Raw genomic sequence first — 16,053 nt, 5'->3', positions numbered from 1 at the left:
TCTCTTTGCGCTTCTGTCTTTTTTCCTGTCAACTGCTAAGTCTCTTCGACTCGCCACTCTTTAGCCCCGCCTTTATAGCTGCCCGCCAGCTTTGGCGATCACTGGCAACTGACTCCCACGACTTGTGGTCAATGTCACAGGACTTCATGTCACGTTTGCAGACGTCTTTAAAGCGGAGACATGGACGGCCGGTGGGTCTGATACCAGTGGCGAGCTCGCTGTACAATGTGTCTTTGGGGATCCTGCCATCTTCCATGCGGCTCACATGGCCAAGCCATCTCAAGCGCCGCTGACTCAGTAGTGTGTATAAGCTGGGGATGTTGGCCGCCTCGAGGACTTCTGTGTTGGAGATACGGTCCTGCCACCTGATGCCAAGGATTCTCCGGAGGCAGCGAAGATGGAATGAATTGAGACGTCGCTCTTGGCTGACATACGTTGTCCAGGCCTCGCTGCCGTAGAGCAAGGTACTGAGGACACAGGCTTGATACACTCGGACTTTTGTGTTCCGTGACAGTGCACCATTTTCCCACACTCTCTTGGACAGTCTGGACATAGCAGTGGAAGCCTTTCCCATGCGCTTGTTGATTTCTGCATCTAGAGACAGGCTACTGGTGATAGTTGAACCTATGTAGGTGAACTCTTGAACCACGTCCAGCACGTGGTCGCCGATATTGATGGATGGAGCATTTCTGACGTCCTGTCCCATGATGTTTGTTTTCTTGAGGCTGGTGGTTAGGCCAAATTCATTGCAGGCAGCCGCAAACCTAACCACTCTCTCAATATGTCCTGCCACCTTCAAAGCTCGATGCACATGAACTGCCGGGTCTCTCTGTCCCTGCACACTCTTTAGAACTGTCCGATTAAATCTATATTGCCTCTCCCTATCCCTTCTGCCAAAATGCATCACTTCTTTGTATTAAATTCCATCTGCCACTTGTCTGCCCATTCTGCTAGCCTATGTTCTGCTGCCGTCCATTTGTATCATCCTCACTGTTTGCCACACCTCCAACTTTGGTATCAAAGCAAATGTTGACATTCTACTCAGTATTCCAATATCCAAGTCCGATAAATGGCAAAAAAAAGCAGTGATCCGAGCACTGACCCTTGGGGAAAACCACTGTCTACCATCCTCCAGTCTGAAAAACAGCCATTCACGACTGGCTGTTTTCTGCCCTGAAGCCAATTATTTCCCCAAAAAAGACCAACATTAAGACAGGAAGAGAAAACGAAAGCAGTGGGATGATGCCCAGATATATGGGAGCATCCTTTAAACTTCCGATAGGGACGCACAGAGTTTTCAACTGCTGAAGAATAAAGGAGAGTTTGAAAACAAAACCCACGAGTCGTATCTTTCTCGGATTAAGAGAGAAAATAGGGCAAGTTGGGGTTTGCAATCGTTGTAAAGAGATGCTCTGCTCTTGCTGATCAGCGATAAAAAGTGGAAAAAAAAACCCAGCAAAATCAGATTGTGTCTTTCACTTTGCAATACAACCAGGATTCTGATAAAGCCACACAACTTGCGCTAACCTAGTTTCATTTCTGCACTACATGTTACTTTAGTCTTAACTCCTCAGATATCAGGAATGCTAGCGTGGGAATATTAACCTTCTATTAATACGTTGTGTCTGGGACCAGTATTCATTACCTAACCAACATCGCTGAAAAAGAGACAGATGATCTGGGTCTTTTTCACATTGCTGTTTGTGGGAGCTTGCTGTGCGCAAAATGGCTGCCGCATTTCCTACATTCCAAAAGTACTTCTTTGGCGGTCAAGTTCATTTGGAAATCCTAAGGTCACACTAGGAGCTATGGGAATGCAAACCTTTCTTTCATGTTTCCGAATCGCAGAGAGCACATCACAAAGTGAGCTGTGAATAGATTGAACTGGTAAAATGGACTGAGCTGGTAATTATTGTCAGATTGAAAGTGCAACGAACTAATTAAGTGTAAAAATGTCTTGGAACGTCTTAAAGGAGGAGAGAGAGAGAGAGAGAGGGGCGGAGAGGTTTAGGGAGGGAGCTCCAGAGCTTAGGGCCCCCCAGGGCAGCGGAAGGCACGGCCGCCAATGGTGGAGCGATGGGAATCGGGGGACGGACAAGAGGGCGGAATTGGAGGAGCGCAGAGATCTCGGAGGGTTGTGGGGGGCTGGAGGAGGTGACAGAGATAGGGAGGGGGGTTGCGAGGCCGTGGAGGATTTGAAAGCAAGGATGAGAATTTTAAAATCGAGGCATAACCTTCAGATCAGTGAGCACAAGGGGTGATGGGTCAAAGGGGCTCAGCGCAAATACAGGAACAGAGTTTTGGATGACCTCACGTTTGTAGAGGGTAGAATGTGGGAGACCGGCCAGGAGTGCGTTGGAACAGTCAAGTCTAGAGGTAACGAAGGCTTGGATGAGGGTTTCAGCAGCAGATGGAGCTGAGAGGGATGGTGTCAGGCGATGTTAGTGGTGGTGGAAACAGGCGGTTTTAGTGATGGCACGGATATGTCGGAAGCTCATCCCGGGGTCATATGTGACACCAAGGCTGCGAACAGACTGGCTTAATCACGGACTGCTGCCAGGGAGAGGGATGAAGTCGGGAGCTAGGGAACGAGGTTCGGAGCAGGGGACCAAAAACAATGGCTTCAGTCTTCCCAATATTTAACTGGAGGAAATTTCAGCTCATGCAGTATTGGATGTCGGATAAGCAGTCTGATCATTTAGAGACTGCGGAGGTGTTGAGAGAAGTGATGGTGAGGTAGAGTTGGGCACCGTCAGCACACTTGTGGAAGCTGAGAGTGTTTTCGGATGATGTAGCCAAGGGGAAGCACGTAGATGAGAAATACGAGGGGGACCGAGGATAGATCCTTGGGGGGGACACCAGAGGTAACGGTGTGGGGAGCAGGAAGAGAAGCCATTGCAAGTGATTCTCTGGCTATGATGAGATAAGAATGTAACCAGGGGTGAGAGCAGTCCCACCCAGCTGGACGACGGTGGAGAGGTGTTGGAGGAGGATGGGGTGGTCAACCGTGTCAAAGGCTGCAGACAGGTCAAGGAGGACGGGGAGGGAAAGTTTACCTTTGTCACAGTCGCATAGGATGTCATTGGTGACTTTGACAAGAGCTGTTTCGGGCACTGTGGCGGGGGGCGGAAACCTGATTGGACAGATTCAATCATGGAGTTCCGGGAAAGGTTGACACAAATTTGGGAGGTGGCAACGCGCTCAAAGGACTTTGGAGAGGAATGGGAGGTCAGAGACGGGACGGTTGTTTACAAGGGCAAAGGTTCTTTTATTTTTTTTGAGGAGAGGGGTAATTTAAAGGAGAGAGGGACAACACCTGAAAAGTGGGAAGCATTTACGATATTGGCGAACGTGGGGACCAGGAGGGGGAAGTTGGGTGGTTAGCGGTTTAGCGTGAAGATTGTCGAGGGAGCAGGAGGTGCGTTTCCGGGACAAGGTGAGCTCGGAGAGGGCAATGATGGGAGATCAGAGAGAAGCTGCAGAGGTTAGATTCCAGGGGCTCGAATTCATTCCGCCACTGCCCCTTTTATCCAGTCAATTTTGCGAACAAACCTATCGTGGGAAACCTTATCTCCATTTCAGTCCCTAATCAGACCCCTACCCCTTCCTCCTGACAACCCTTTCACTGTTACACCTTTCCTGTCATAACCAGCTTGTTCAGAAAATAGAAGCTCATGGTATTAAAAGGCACGTGGAGAATTTGGGCACATAATTGGTTAATGGATAGCGGGGACAGAGAGCAGTTCCGAACGGTGGGTTTTCCGACTGGGATCGGTGCTGGCTGGAGTATTGTGTGCAGTTCTGGGCGCCAGACTTTAGGGAGGGTGTCAAGGCTTTGGAGAGGGTGCGGAGGGAGATTTCCCGGAATGGGAGCAGGGATGAGGGACTTCAGTTAATATGGAGAGACTGGGAGAAGGTGGGATTGTTCTCCTTAGAGCAGAGAAGGTTAAGGGGAGATTTGATAGAGGCGTTCCAAATTACGAGGGGTTTTGATGGAGTAAGTAGGGGGGAAACGGTTTCCACTGGAAAGTGGGTCAATAACCAGAGGGACACAGGCTTAAAATAATTGGCAAAGGAACTGGAGAGGAGATGAGGACTTTCTTCATGCAGAGGGTTGTGCAGATCTGGAATGTATTCGCTGAAAAGATGGTAGGAGCAGATTACATAGGAACTTTCAAAAGGCAATTGGACGTGGAATCAGTGGCAGGGTTATGAGGAAAAGGAGTGGGGGGTGGGGTGGGGTTACTTGGATAATTCTTTCAAAGAGCTAGCACAGTAACGATGGCCCAAATGGCAGCCTCCTCCTGTGCTATAAAGTTCCATCATTCTGTTCTACTTTTTGTTTTTGAGATAGATTTCCAGATTAGACCACCAGCACTCAGTTCTGCAACTTCTGCATGCAGTAGAAGTTCGATTGTATCGTTCAACAGTGCCTGTAAAACTCGACCACACTCCCAGAGCACATGGCAACACTTCCCTTCCCTATTATTCAAAACGGACATTGATAATTCGTCAACATCAACCACTCCATCTTTTGCCTCCCTCCCCTTGCTGCAGCCCTCGATAATACCATTGCTGCCCAGATCCGCACGTCCTTTCCTTCAACCACTGGCGTCCACCCTGCCAAACTCTGGGGGGACTTGTATTTCTATAGCGCCTCTCACAACCTCAGTTCATCCCAAAGGGCTCTGCAGCCAATGAAGTACTTTCTGAAGTGCCGTCTCCGTTGTAATGCAGGAAAAGCAGCAGCCAATTTGCGCACAGCAAGCTCCCACGAACAGCGACGTGATAAATGACCCAGATCATCAGTTTTTAGTGATGTCGGTTGAGAGATAAATACTGGCCCCCTCCCCCCCGCCACCCCCCACCCCCCCACTGCTCTTCGGCCAATTGCGACCGTGGGATCTTTTACACCCGACCGAGAGAGCAGATGGGGCTTTGGTTTAATGTCTCATCCAAAAGCCAGCACTGTTCCCATTGGTGGAAGGGTCGTGAACTAAAGGACACCGATTTAAGTGATTGGTAAAAGAACCAATGACAACACGAGGAAAACCTTTGTCACATAGCGAGTGGTTAGGATCTGGAAAGCACTGCCTGAGAGTGTGGCGGAGGCAGATTCAATCGAGGCTTTCAAAGGGAATTGGATAATTATTGGAGGAGAAAATATTTGCAGAGCTACGGGGAAAAGGGCGGGGGGGGCAGGGGGCGGGGGGAGTGGGACGAGGTGAGTTGCTCTTGCTTGCACGAATGGCCTCCTTCTGTGCTGCACCTGTTCTATGATTCAATGGCCGGCAGTCAGCCTCCAGCACAGTAAACGGCACCGTTCTGCTCCTGGGCCCCTCCTCCTCCTTCCCGCCAACGTCCCGGCAGCAGATGCCAGGCTCTCTATTCCCGCTCCGCTGGCGCTCCAGCCTTGAGCTGTAAAGCTCCCACACTCTCTCAGGCCTCACCGCTCCTGTGCACGCGCCTCGTTTTCGGAAGATAAGAAAGAGGAGCAGGAGCGGGCCCTTCGGCCCGTCAAGCCTGCTCTACCCTTCATTCTGACCATGACCAATCTTCTAACTTGTCTCCACTTTGCCGCCCAATCTCAATTATTCACATTATTCATTCACAACTTGGATGATAGCATGGTAGGTCATATATCCAAATTTGCTGATGAGACAAAGTTAGGCGGCATTGTAGACAGTCTAGATGATAGCATAAAATTACAAAGAGATATTGACAGACTAGGCGGGCGGGCAAAACTGTAGCAGATGGATTTCAGTGCGGGCAAGTGTGAGAATATCCATTTTGGACCAAAAAAGGATAGAGCAGGGAACTTTCTAAATGGGAGGAGGTTAAGTACAGTGGATGTCCAAAGAGACTTGGGGGGTTCAGGTGCATAGATCTTTAAAATGCCACGAGCAAGTGCAGAAAATAATCAAAAAGGCTAATGGAAAGCTAGCCTTTATATCTAGTGGATTAGAGTATAAAGACACAGAGGTTATGCTGCAGCTGTTCAAAACCCTGGTTAGACCCCACTTGGAGTACTGTGAGCAGTTCTGGGCACCACCCCTGAGGAAGGATCTATTAGCCTTGGAGGGAGCGCAGTGTAGGTTTACAAGAATGATACCGGGACTACAGGGGTTAAGTTACGAGGAGAGATTACACAAATTAGGCCTGTTTTCGCTCGAATTTAGAAGGTTGAAGGGTGATCTGATCGAAGTCTTCAAGATATTAACAGGAAACGACAGGTTAGATAAAGATAAACTGTTTCCACTGGGTTGAAGATTCTAAAACTAGGGGGCACAGTCTAAAAATTAGGAGCAGACCATTCAGGAGAGATGTTTGGAAGCACTTCTTCACGCAAAGGGTGGTAGAGATTTGGATCTCTCTCCCACAAACAGTAGTTGAAGCTAAAACAGTTGTTCATTTTAAATCTGAGATAGATTTTTGTTAAGCAAAGATATGAGGGGATGTGGGCCAAAGACGGGTCTATGGAGTTAGGCCGCAGATCAGCCATGATCTGATTGAATGGTGGGACAGGCTCGAGGGGCTGAATGGCCTACCCCTGTTCCTATCTTACTATGTTTACTCAACGACGGAGCTTCCACAGCCCTCTGGAGTGGAGAATTCCAAAGATTCACAACCCTCTGAGTGATGGAATGTCTCCTCATCTCAGTCCTTCCTGAGACTGTGACCCCCCCCCCCATCACCTCCCCTAGTTCTAGACTCTCGAGCCAGGGGGGAAACAGCCTTACAGTATCTGCCATGTCAACCCCTTGAAAAATTCTATATATTTCAATGAGATCACCTCTCATTCTTCAAAACTCCAAGGAATATCGGCCCAATTCTACTCGATCTCTCCTCGCAGGATAATCTCCGCGTCTCAAAATTCTCCCTAAGGCCAGTAGTATATTCCCCTTTAGGTCTGGGGACCAGAACTGTGCACAGTATCTCCTGATGCAATCTCAACAAGCCCTGTATAATCGCAGCAAGACTTCCTTGCTCTTATACTCCCAATTCACTTTGAATCCAGCACAAAATGCAGGGTAAACCTTCCCATTGCGTAATCTCCCAATTTGGGACTGGCTTTATCCGCCATCGCACAGCTCCCCCGTGCACATCCACCCGGAGGGCGTGTCTCATCTGAAAGACGGCACCTCTGACAGTGCAGCACTCCTTCACTGGGACTGTCGGCCTGCATTCTGGGGCTCGAGTCTCTGGAGTAGGCCTCCAACCCATGTCGCCCTGACTGAGAGGTGAGAGAGAGGATGCGGTGCTCACTGAATCACGACTAACGCTCTTCAGCTTCAGCAACTTAAATGGGGCCAGAAGACAGACAAGCTCTCCCATTCAATGAGTGACAGCGTAAATGGGGCCTGTGGAAACATTGAGTTTGTTTTTCTCTCTCTGACAGAACCTGCTGAGTATTTCCAGCATTTTCTGTTTTTATTTCAGGGTTCCAGCCTCCGCGGTATTTCTCGCATTCACTTTGTATGAGTGCCCAATTCAGAAAATAGACACCACCAGCGTCCACATGCTTGTCGGTTTCTGGCGATCTTTGGGGGCGATAATGCAACCGTTTCTCGATGACTCAGTTTTAATTTGTGCCAACAGCTTCCTCAATGCTGGAGCAATGACAGGACTGATAATCTGAGCCGCTGCAGAATGACCTCCAGTCGGATCGAGCAACAAAGTGACCCGCCTGTTATCTGAAGTCGACAACATATTAGTTTTTAAAAATTCCCTTGCTGCTCACACGCTCAAACTCTGAATTGCAGGCGTTCAGAAACCTGGCCGACTTGTGTGAAGAATCAGAGGGGACAAAATTTGATGACCGCCCAGAGAATGGGGATTGTGATGCAGGATTAACCCGTGCCTGCTCCTTCAGATGCAGGAAGTGCTACACGGGCTGCTGGGCAACTCCCGCACCTCAGCATGGGGTGGGAGGCACCTAAATTCACACAAGGGCAGCACGACTTAAAGGGGTGCAGCAGGCGCTGGAAGTGGCGAAGAAAGAGCATGGGACCTGTCAAAAAGGGTGACTCTGGCGCCGAAGCAGCCCCTCCAGACAAACTTTATAAAGGCAATGGGAGCAAACAGCCATCGCTGTCCATGCCTGAGGGCTTGGATTCAGCGCAGGAACGAGTTCAATGACCTTGCACGAGTGCTCAAGGTCGGCGAATTCAACCTTGCAAGCCATATTCTTGCAACTGAACCACGAGCCTCACACACTGCTCCATTCACTATCACTCATGGACAAACAATCTCTATCGTGACTTATACCGCACGTTCATAACTTCACCTCACCCTCACATACATTTTTTTTATTCATTCATGGGATGTAGGCGTCGCTGGCCAGGCCAGCATTTATTGCCCATCCCTAATTGCCCTTGAGAAGGTGGTGGTGAGCCGCCATCTTGAACCGCTGCAGTCCGTGTGGGGTAGGTACACCCACAGTGCTGTTAGGAAGGGAGTTCCAGGATTTTGACCCAGCGACAGTGAAGGAACGGCCGATATAGTTCCAAGTCTGGATGGTGTGTGACTTGGAGGGGAACTTGCAGGTGGTGGTGTCCCCATGCATCTGCTGCCCTTGTCCTTCTCGGTGGTAGAGGTCGCGGGTTTGGAAGGTGCTGTCGAAGGAGCCTTGGTGAGTTGCTGCAGTGCATCTTGTAGATGGTACACACTGCTGCCACTGTGCGTCGGTGGTGGAGGGAGTGAATGTTTGTAGATGGGGTGCCAATCAAGCGGGCTGCCTTGTCCTGGATGGTGTTGAGCTTCTTGAGTGTTGTTGGAGCTGCACCCATCCAGGCAAGTGGAGAGTATTCCATCACACTCCTGACTTGTGCCTTGTAGATGGTGGACAGGCTTTGAGGAGTCAGGAGGTGAGTTACTCACCGCAGGATTCCTAGCCTCTGACCTGCTCTTGTAGCCACGGTATTTACGTGGCTGGTTCAGTTCAGTTTCTGGTCAGTGGTAACCCCCAAGGATGTTCACTAAGTGCTGCTATAAGCCTCACGTACTCATCTCACAGCTTTGAACACTGCCAGCTGTTCAACCATGACAGCCACATCACCCAAACACATTGCACCACACTCACCGATACACTTCCCTCTCTCTCTCTCTTTCTGAATAAGGTAGCCCATCGGCAGAAGCAGCAGGAGCTAACCTGCAAGGGTCAGAGGTCACTGCCTCGGTGCTTTGGCGTGCCGGGGGTGGGCCTGTCCGAAAGCCTGCAGTTATAGTTAAGGAGCACGGAAGAATGCAGCAGCAACCTTCCACTGTGCCTGGAGCCCAACCCTTCCAGCGTGGAAATGATGCAGCATCCCAGTGGCCAATACCTCAGCTTCCACTGCTGCATCAGCAGAAAACATCCCAACGTCTCATTGGAAGCTCAGACGCAGAGCGTGAAATCGCGGCGTCTGGACCCGCAGGACGCCACTGCGGCTGCGGGTACCGGCGCTCAAAGGGGGGCACGGGCGGGCTCTCACAACCGTCCAGCCATCCGCGCCGCCGAGGCACTGGCCTGCGGGGAGTGGCAGTGGCTCCTTGGAGCACGGACCCGCTGTGCTCTTTCAGGATGGCGCTGCCAGTCCGCCCAGTGCCACGTGCCGTCACCTGTCGGCCAGCCAGCCCATGCTGAGGTGGCGCAGTCCAAATCCTGCAATGCCATTTACTGTTCCCCCCCCCCCAGTGAAAGCCAGCAGCCAATGGGGTAACAGTGCATGGGAGCACTGGGACAGGCAAAGACCCATGGAAGGCAGGCACGAAGAGAATGCACAAGGGATGATTAGTACGGAATATTGGATGGCTTGTTTTCAGCATTGTGACCAGGCGGACACTGTGATGGACAGTAACAGGGAGACGGGATGGTGTGGGAGTAGTTGGCAAATGGGGAATTGCGTTCGCTGATACCGCAGTTGGAGCCAATCACGGACAGCCCCCACCGGAAAGGGGATGTGGGTGGTTGCCTCTTCCCTTCCTCCTCATCCTCACTGTAAAGCTGGTGATAAGGGCTGTGCGTGTGTGAGTTGTGTGTGTGTGAGTTTTGTGTGTGTTGCTCACTGGGGTCATGAGCTGGGGTCACGATCAGCAGATAGTGCTCACCGCCCAGTCGACACCCTCCAGTCTCTCACGGTGGCTCAAATGCTGATGGCACAGCCGACTGGCGCAGAATGAAGGTGTCATGACCAACTGCCGGGGTCGTGGGCGTTGGTCTGCGTGATGCACTGAATAATGGTCGCACACCAGCTGGGCATTGGGGGAGTGGAACTCTTTGCGGTTGTGGCACATCTCTGAATTTAGATGTGGCACCCGCAAAGGAAGGTGTGTTCAGTCAGTGGCACCGTGCTCCATGGGGAACCCTGAGCAGAACCCGTGAAGTCTGAACCAAGGCCTTCACCATGCTCAACACCTTGGCCTGTAAAGCCCACCAACTGCTACTAACTCAGCAACAGCCAATAGAAGTGTATCAGCAACAAACTAATTGATGGTCCCTTTAAATAGCACTGGTGGTGGGGAAGTGGGGGGAGGGGGTCCTTCCTGCTGCTGAACTTATGCTGTGTGCGTTTAAGAGAGGGCATTAGCTAGAGGGCTGATGTCAAAAAATGGCACTGCTCATTCAAATCACAATCTATTTACTCAGCAAACAAAGTCTATTTAAGCAGTAAACGACAGCAAACAGTCTACAGAGTCTATTTAAATTGTCTCTATGAACTACAGCAGTCTACAGAGTCTATTTAAACTGTCTCTAAGAACTCCAGCAAACAGTCTACAGAATCTGTTTAAACAGAGTCTCTAAGAGCTACAGCAGTTTGCAGAGTCCATTAAAAAAGTCTCTAAGAACTACAGCAAACAGTCTACAGAGTCTATTTAAACAGAGGCTCTAAGAACTACAGCAAACAGTCTACAGAGTCTGTTTAAACAGAGCCTCTAAGAACTACAGCAAACAGTCTACAGAGTCTATTTAAACAGAGGCTCTAAGAACTACAGCAAACAGTCTACAGAGTCTATTTAAACTGTCTCTAAGAACTCCAGCAAACAGTCTACAGAATCTGTTTAAACAGAGTCTCTAAGAGCTACAGCAGTTTGCAGAGTCCATTAAAAAAGTCTCTAAGAACTTCAGCAAACAGTCTACAGAGTCTATTTAAACTGTCTCGAAGAACTCCAGCAAACAGTCTGCAGAATCTGTTTAAACAGAGTCTCTAAGAGCTACAGCAGTTTGCAGAGTCCATTAAAAAAGTCTCTAAGAACTACAGCAAACAGTCTACATAGTCTATTTAAACAGAGGCTCTAAGAACTACAGCAAACAGTCTACAGAGTCTGTTTAAACAGAGGCTCTGAGAACTACAGCAAACAGTCTACAGAGTCTGTTTAAACAGTCTCTAAGAACTACAGCAAACAGTCTACAGAGTCTGTTTAAACAGTCTCTAAGAACTACAGCAAACAGTCTACAGAGTCTATTTAAAGAGTCTCTAAGAACTACAGCAAACAGTCTACAGAGTCTATTTAAACAGAGTCTCTACGAACTACAGCAAACAGTCTACAGAGTCTATTTAAAGAGTCTCAAAGAACTACAGCAAACAGTCTACAGAGTCTATTTAAACAGAGTCTCTACGAACTACAGCAAACAGTCTACAGAGTCTATTTAAACAGAGGCTCTAAGAACTACAGCAAACAGTCTACAGAGTCTGTTTAAACAGAGCCTCTAAGAACTACAGCAAACAGTCTACAGAGTCTATTTAAACTGTCTCCAAGAACTCCAGCAAACAGTCTACAGAATCTGTTCAAACAGAGTCTCTAAGAGCTACAGCAGTTTGCAGAGTCCATTAAAAAAGTCTCGAAGAACTACAGCAAACAGTCTACATAGTCTATTTAAACAGAGGCTCTAAGAACTACAGCAAACAGTCTACAGAGTCTGTTTAAACAGAGTCTCTAAGAACTACAGCAAACAGACTACAGAGTCTATTTAAACAGAGGCTCTAAGAACTACAGCAAACAGTCTACAGAGTCTATTTAAACAGAGGCTCTAAGAACTACAGCAGTCTACAGAGTCTGTTTAAACAGAGCCTCTAAGAACTACAGCAAACAGTCTACAGAGTCTGTTTAAACAGTCTCGAAGAACTACAGCAAACAGTCTACAGAGTCTGTTTAAACAGTCTCTAAGAACTACAGCAAACAGTCTACAGAGTCTATTTAAACAGAGTCTCTACGAACTACAGCAAACAGTCTACAGATTCTGTTTAAACAGAGCCTCTAAGAACTACAGCAAACAGTCTACAGAGTCTGTTTAAACAGTCTCTAAGAACTACAGCAAACAGTCTACAGAGTCTGTTTAAACGGTCTCTAAGAACTACAGCAAACAGTCTACAGAGTCTATTTAAATAGTCTCTAAGAACTACAGCAAACAGTCTACAGAGTCTGATTAAACAGAGCCTCTAACAACTACAGCAAACAGTCTACAGATTCTATTTAAACAGAGTCTCTACGAACTCCAGCAAACAGAACTCTTGACCAAAACTACAGCAATGACTCACAAAGAAAAGCAGGCTTATTTCTCCAGCAAAATGCAGTCAGTGGTGGAGAGTTAGATACTGCAAAAGCAATCCTGGTACCTTATGGCAGTGCGATCTCCAGGCGTGATTGACAGGGAAATTACCCAATCAGCTCCATTCTGTCCGTGACATGTGGGATCGCTTTATCCAGCCCTCTGGAATAGGAAGAGAGGAACAGGAGTAGGCCATTCAGCACCACCAAAAATGATAAGGAAATGGGGAAATTCTCACTTGCAATGGGGGGGGAGGCGAATGTCTTATTCCTTTGATCAATCCACTTCCAGTGCTCATTGGCCTTCTGTAGGAAGCCAGCTTTATCGGGGGAATGAAGAGGGGTATCCACTTAAAGATAAATCACTGCATAGTTGGGGAGAGGGGGTGCAAACATCCTTCTAACCTTTTCAAGCCATTGGCAGCTTTTGTTGGGGCTATCCCGACTCAAACTAAGCCCCATTCACCAATCACTTTCTGTTGACCCTGACTGGGAACTATATCGGCCATTCCTTCACTGTCGCTGGGTTAAAATCCTGGAACTCCCTTCCCAACAGCACTGTGGGTGTCCCTACCCCACACGGACTGCAGCGGTTCAAGAAGGCAGCTCAAGGGACAATTAGGGACGGGCAATAAATGCTGGGCCTGGCCAGCAATGCCCACATCCCCCGAACGAATGAAAAAAAAAACGGATGGACAAGAGGGCGGAATTGGAGGAGCGCAGAGATCTCGGAGGGTTGTGGGGGCTGCAGGAGGTTACAGAGATAGGGAGGGAGGTGAGGGCCATGGAGGGATTTGGAAACAGTGGTGAGAATTTTAAAATCGAGGCGTTGCTTAACCGGGAGCCAATGTAGGTCAGCGAGCACAGGGGGGGTGATAGGGGGAACTGGACTTGGGGGTATTCATCATATTGCTGTTTGCGGGATCTTGCTGTGCGCAAATTGGCTTTCTACGTTACAACAGTGACCACACTTTGACAGTCATTGGCTGTAAAGCATTTTGGGGCATGCTGAGGTCATGGAATTTGTTAGTCTTTCCTTGTTAATTGACCAGAAAGGGAATACTACGGACATGCCACATTCTGTAATGTGTCCTAAACGGTAGCCCAAACTCCCACCACCAGTGCGGTGACCGTACAGGTCACAATCTCTCTGACCTTTGAACCCTCAATGTTCGCTGCAGGCACAATGCATACTGTCCCCGGGGACCATACCCTTGGCGCATTAAACAGGGAATCCCTCTTTCTCTCCCTTCCTTGTCTGTCATAATACGTAGCTCATGAGACAGGTGGATGTTTTTGATAACATGCTGTGCGATTTACCTCCACCTCGGCGTTGCCTTTCACGTAAAGGTCCGACGCCAGTGCCGGAGATGGGCGATGTTCCAGAGATTAAAAACTAAACAAGCCTTTCGGAGAGCACAGACTTCTGGCCCGTGGGATCATGGGATAGTACAGCACAAAAGGGGACCATTCGGCCCATCGCGTCTGTGCCGGCTCTTTCGAAGAGCAATCCAGTGAGTCCCACTTCCTCCCCACCCCCCCACCCCGCTCTTTCCCCACATCCCTGCAATTCCTTTCCCCTTCAAGTATTTATCCAACTCCCTTTCGAAGGCTGCTATTGAATCCGTCTCCACCTATCAGACGGCGCGTTCCAAATCCGAACCACTCATTGGGTAAAATAGTTCCTCCTCGTGTCGCCTCTGGTCCTTTAGGCGGTCGGTCGCCCATTTTGTCTCTATTTCTTCAACAAGGATTGACAATATTTGTGAACAGGGTTCCTTTCGGACTATGATACGGAAAATTAATTTCGAGGCGATAACAAAAGCCCCCATCGATGTTGCGCCAAACAGCATCGGATTCTTCAACGTGGAGGCCAAGTTGTGTGTCAATGACTCAGCGTGACAACTGGTACAGAAGATAAGAAAAACAGAACCGAGGAAAGGGGAACTCGCCGACAAAGCGATAAGGTCTCCCAAACTCGTCCGATTAAGTATCTGAAGTGGCGCCAAGGTTTTTGGGCTGGTTTTCCCGTTTGGGGCCAGGGTTTGGCCCCCCGCACCCGTGTCGGGAACAGCCTCCCGCCATGATTTTTGGCCGGGCTGGCCAACTGGTGGCCAGAGGGCAAGCCCCGCCGCCCAGCGAGACCAACAGGCGGCCCTCCAGCGAAGCCGCACGGGCAGCCCCGTGCCCTCCGAGGCGGCAGCTGCCGATGCCGAATGGCCTCCCGCCGTATTGTATCACCCGATGATGCCAGTCTGAATCTTAGTTACGAGGAATGGCGGGAGTACCCTCAAATTTAAAAATGAGGGTGAAATGAATGGTCGGGGGAAACTAATAAAGAATCAAAATCCGCCCATAAAATAGCTGGGCCGCAACCTGGAGGCAGGAAAATGTACAACAGCAAGGGATAAGGGAATGTGGCGTGTCCCAGGAACCAAAATGACGCAAGGGAGAGCTGCATTGCGATGGCGTCTCTCGCGAGCTCGGGCCGTCCAGAGCGCTTTACAGCCAATGAAATACTTCTGAGGTGTTGTAACGTAGGAAAGTCTCTTGAGAAGGGTTCGAACCCACGAACTCCTGAACCAGAGGCAAGAGTGGGACTAACACCCACTCAGCCATGGTTGGCACATTCAGGGTTAAAGCCAGATAAATTGGGGAGATGACCCCCAATCTTGCTAGTGTTCAGGGACAGAAAAGCCTCTGATATCCAACAGTATTGATGCCAAAGGGACAAAGGATGGACCAATTGACCCATTATTGGCTTCCTAATTCAGTCCAGCTGGCTACATTTGTGCCATCAGTTGGTATTTCTCTCTCTCTCTGTCTTGCACGAGTCATGAGTTCAAGCCTTGCCTCCCATAATCCAGGCCTACACTTCCAGTGCAGTACTGAGGGAGTGCTACACTGTCAGAGGTGCGGTCTTTAAGATGGGACATTAAACTGAGGCCCTTCCCCACCCCCCCAACTTCCCTCTCTGGTGGATGTCAAAGACCCCATGGCCACTATTGTGCAGAAAAGGTATTCTCCCCAGTGTCCTGACCAATATTTCACCAACGTCGCTTGCGGGATCTTGCTGTGCACGAACTGGCAGCTGCGTTTCCTGCAGTACAGCAGAGCAGCTAAGCTTCCCAGAGGACGTCGATCGGCTGCGACGCGGACCTGAGGACAGGAAAGGCGCTACATAAACACAGGTTCTTTCATAAAGCTCGTCGTTAGTCTGACCCTCGGCAATCCTGCCATTATCTGAGACCGAGGTGCTCAGACAGGGATTAAAATCAAACAAACGCTGGTTTACGTGGAGAACTCTGAGGGGGAAACCACTGTCACTGCCACAGGAGCATGGAGAAACGACAGATTAAACAAAAAAAATGAGGCAGAAACTGTCGAAATGATGATGCAAATTTGAAAAGTCCCCGAAGAAGTTTTTTTTTTCTCTCTATTTGATTATTTGATAAACATCTTTGTCTTCAACACGCTATTGGTCACTCGACTGAATGGGATGGCAGAGTGCGGTGGAAGGAGGGA

This window comes from Heterodontus francisci, chromosome 44 (assembly GCF_036365525.1).
Source record: "Heterodontus francisci isolate sHetFra1 chromosome 44, sHetFra1.hap1, whole genome shotgun sequence".
Lineage (NCBI taxonomy): Eukaryota > Metazoa > Chordata > Chondrichthyes > Heterodontiformes > Heterodontidae > Heterodontus > Heterodontus francisci.
This window is presented reverse-complemented; position numbering follows the sequence as displayed.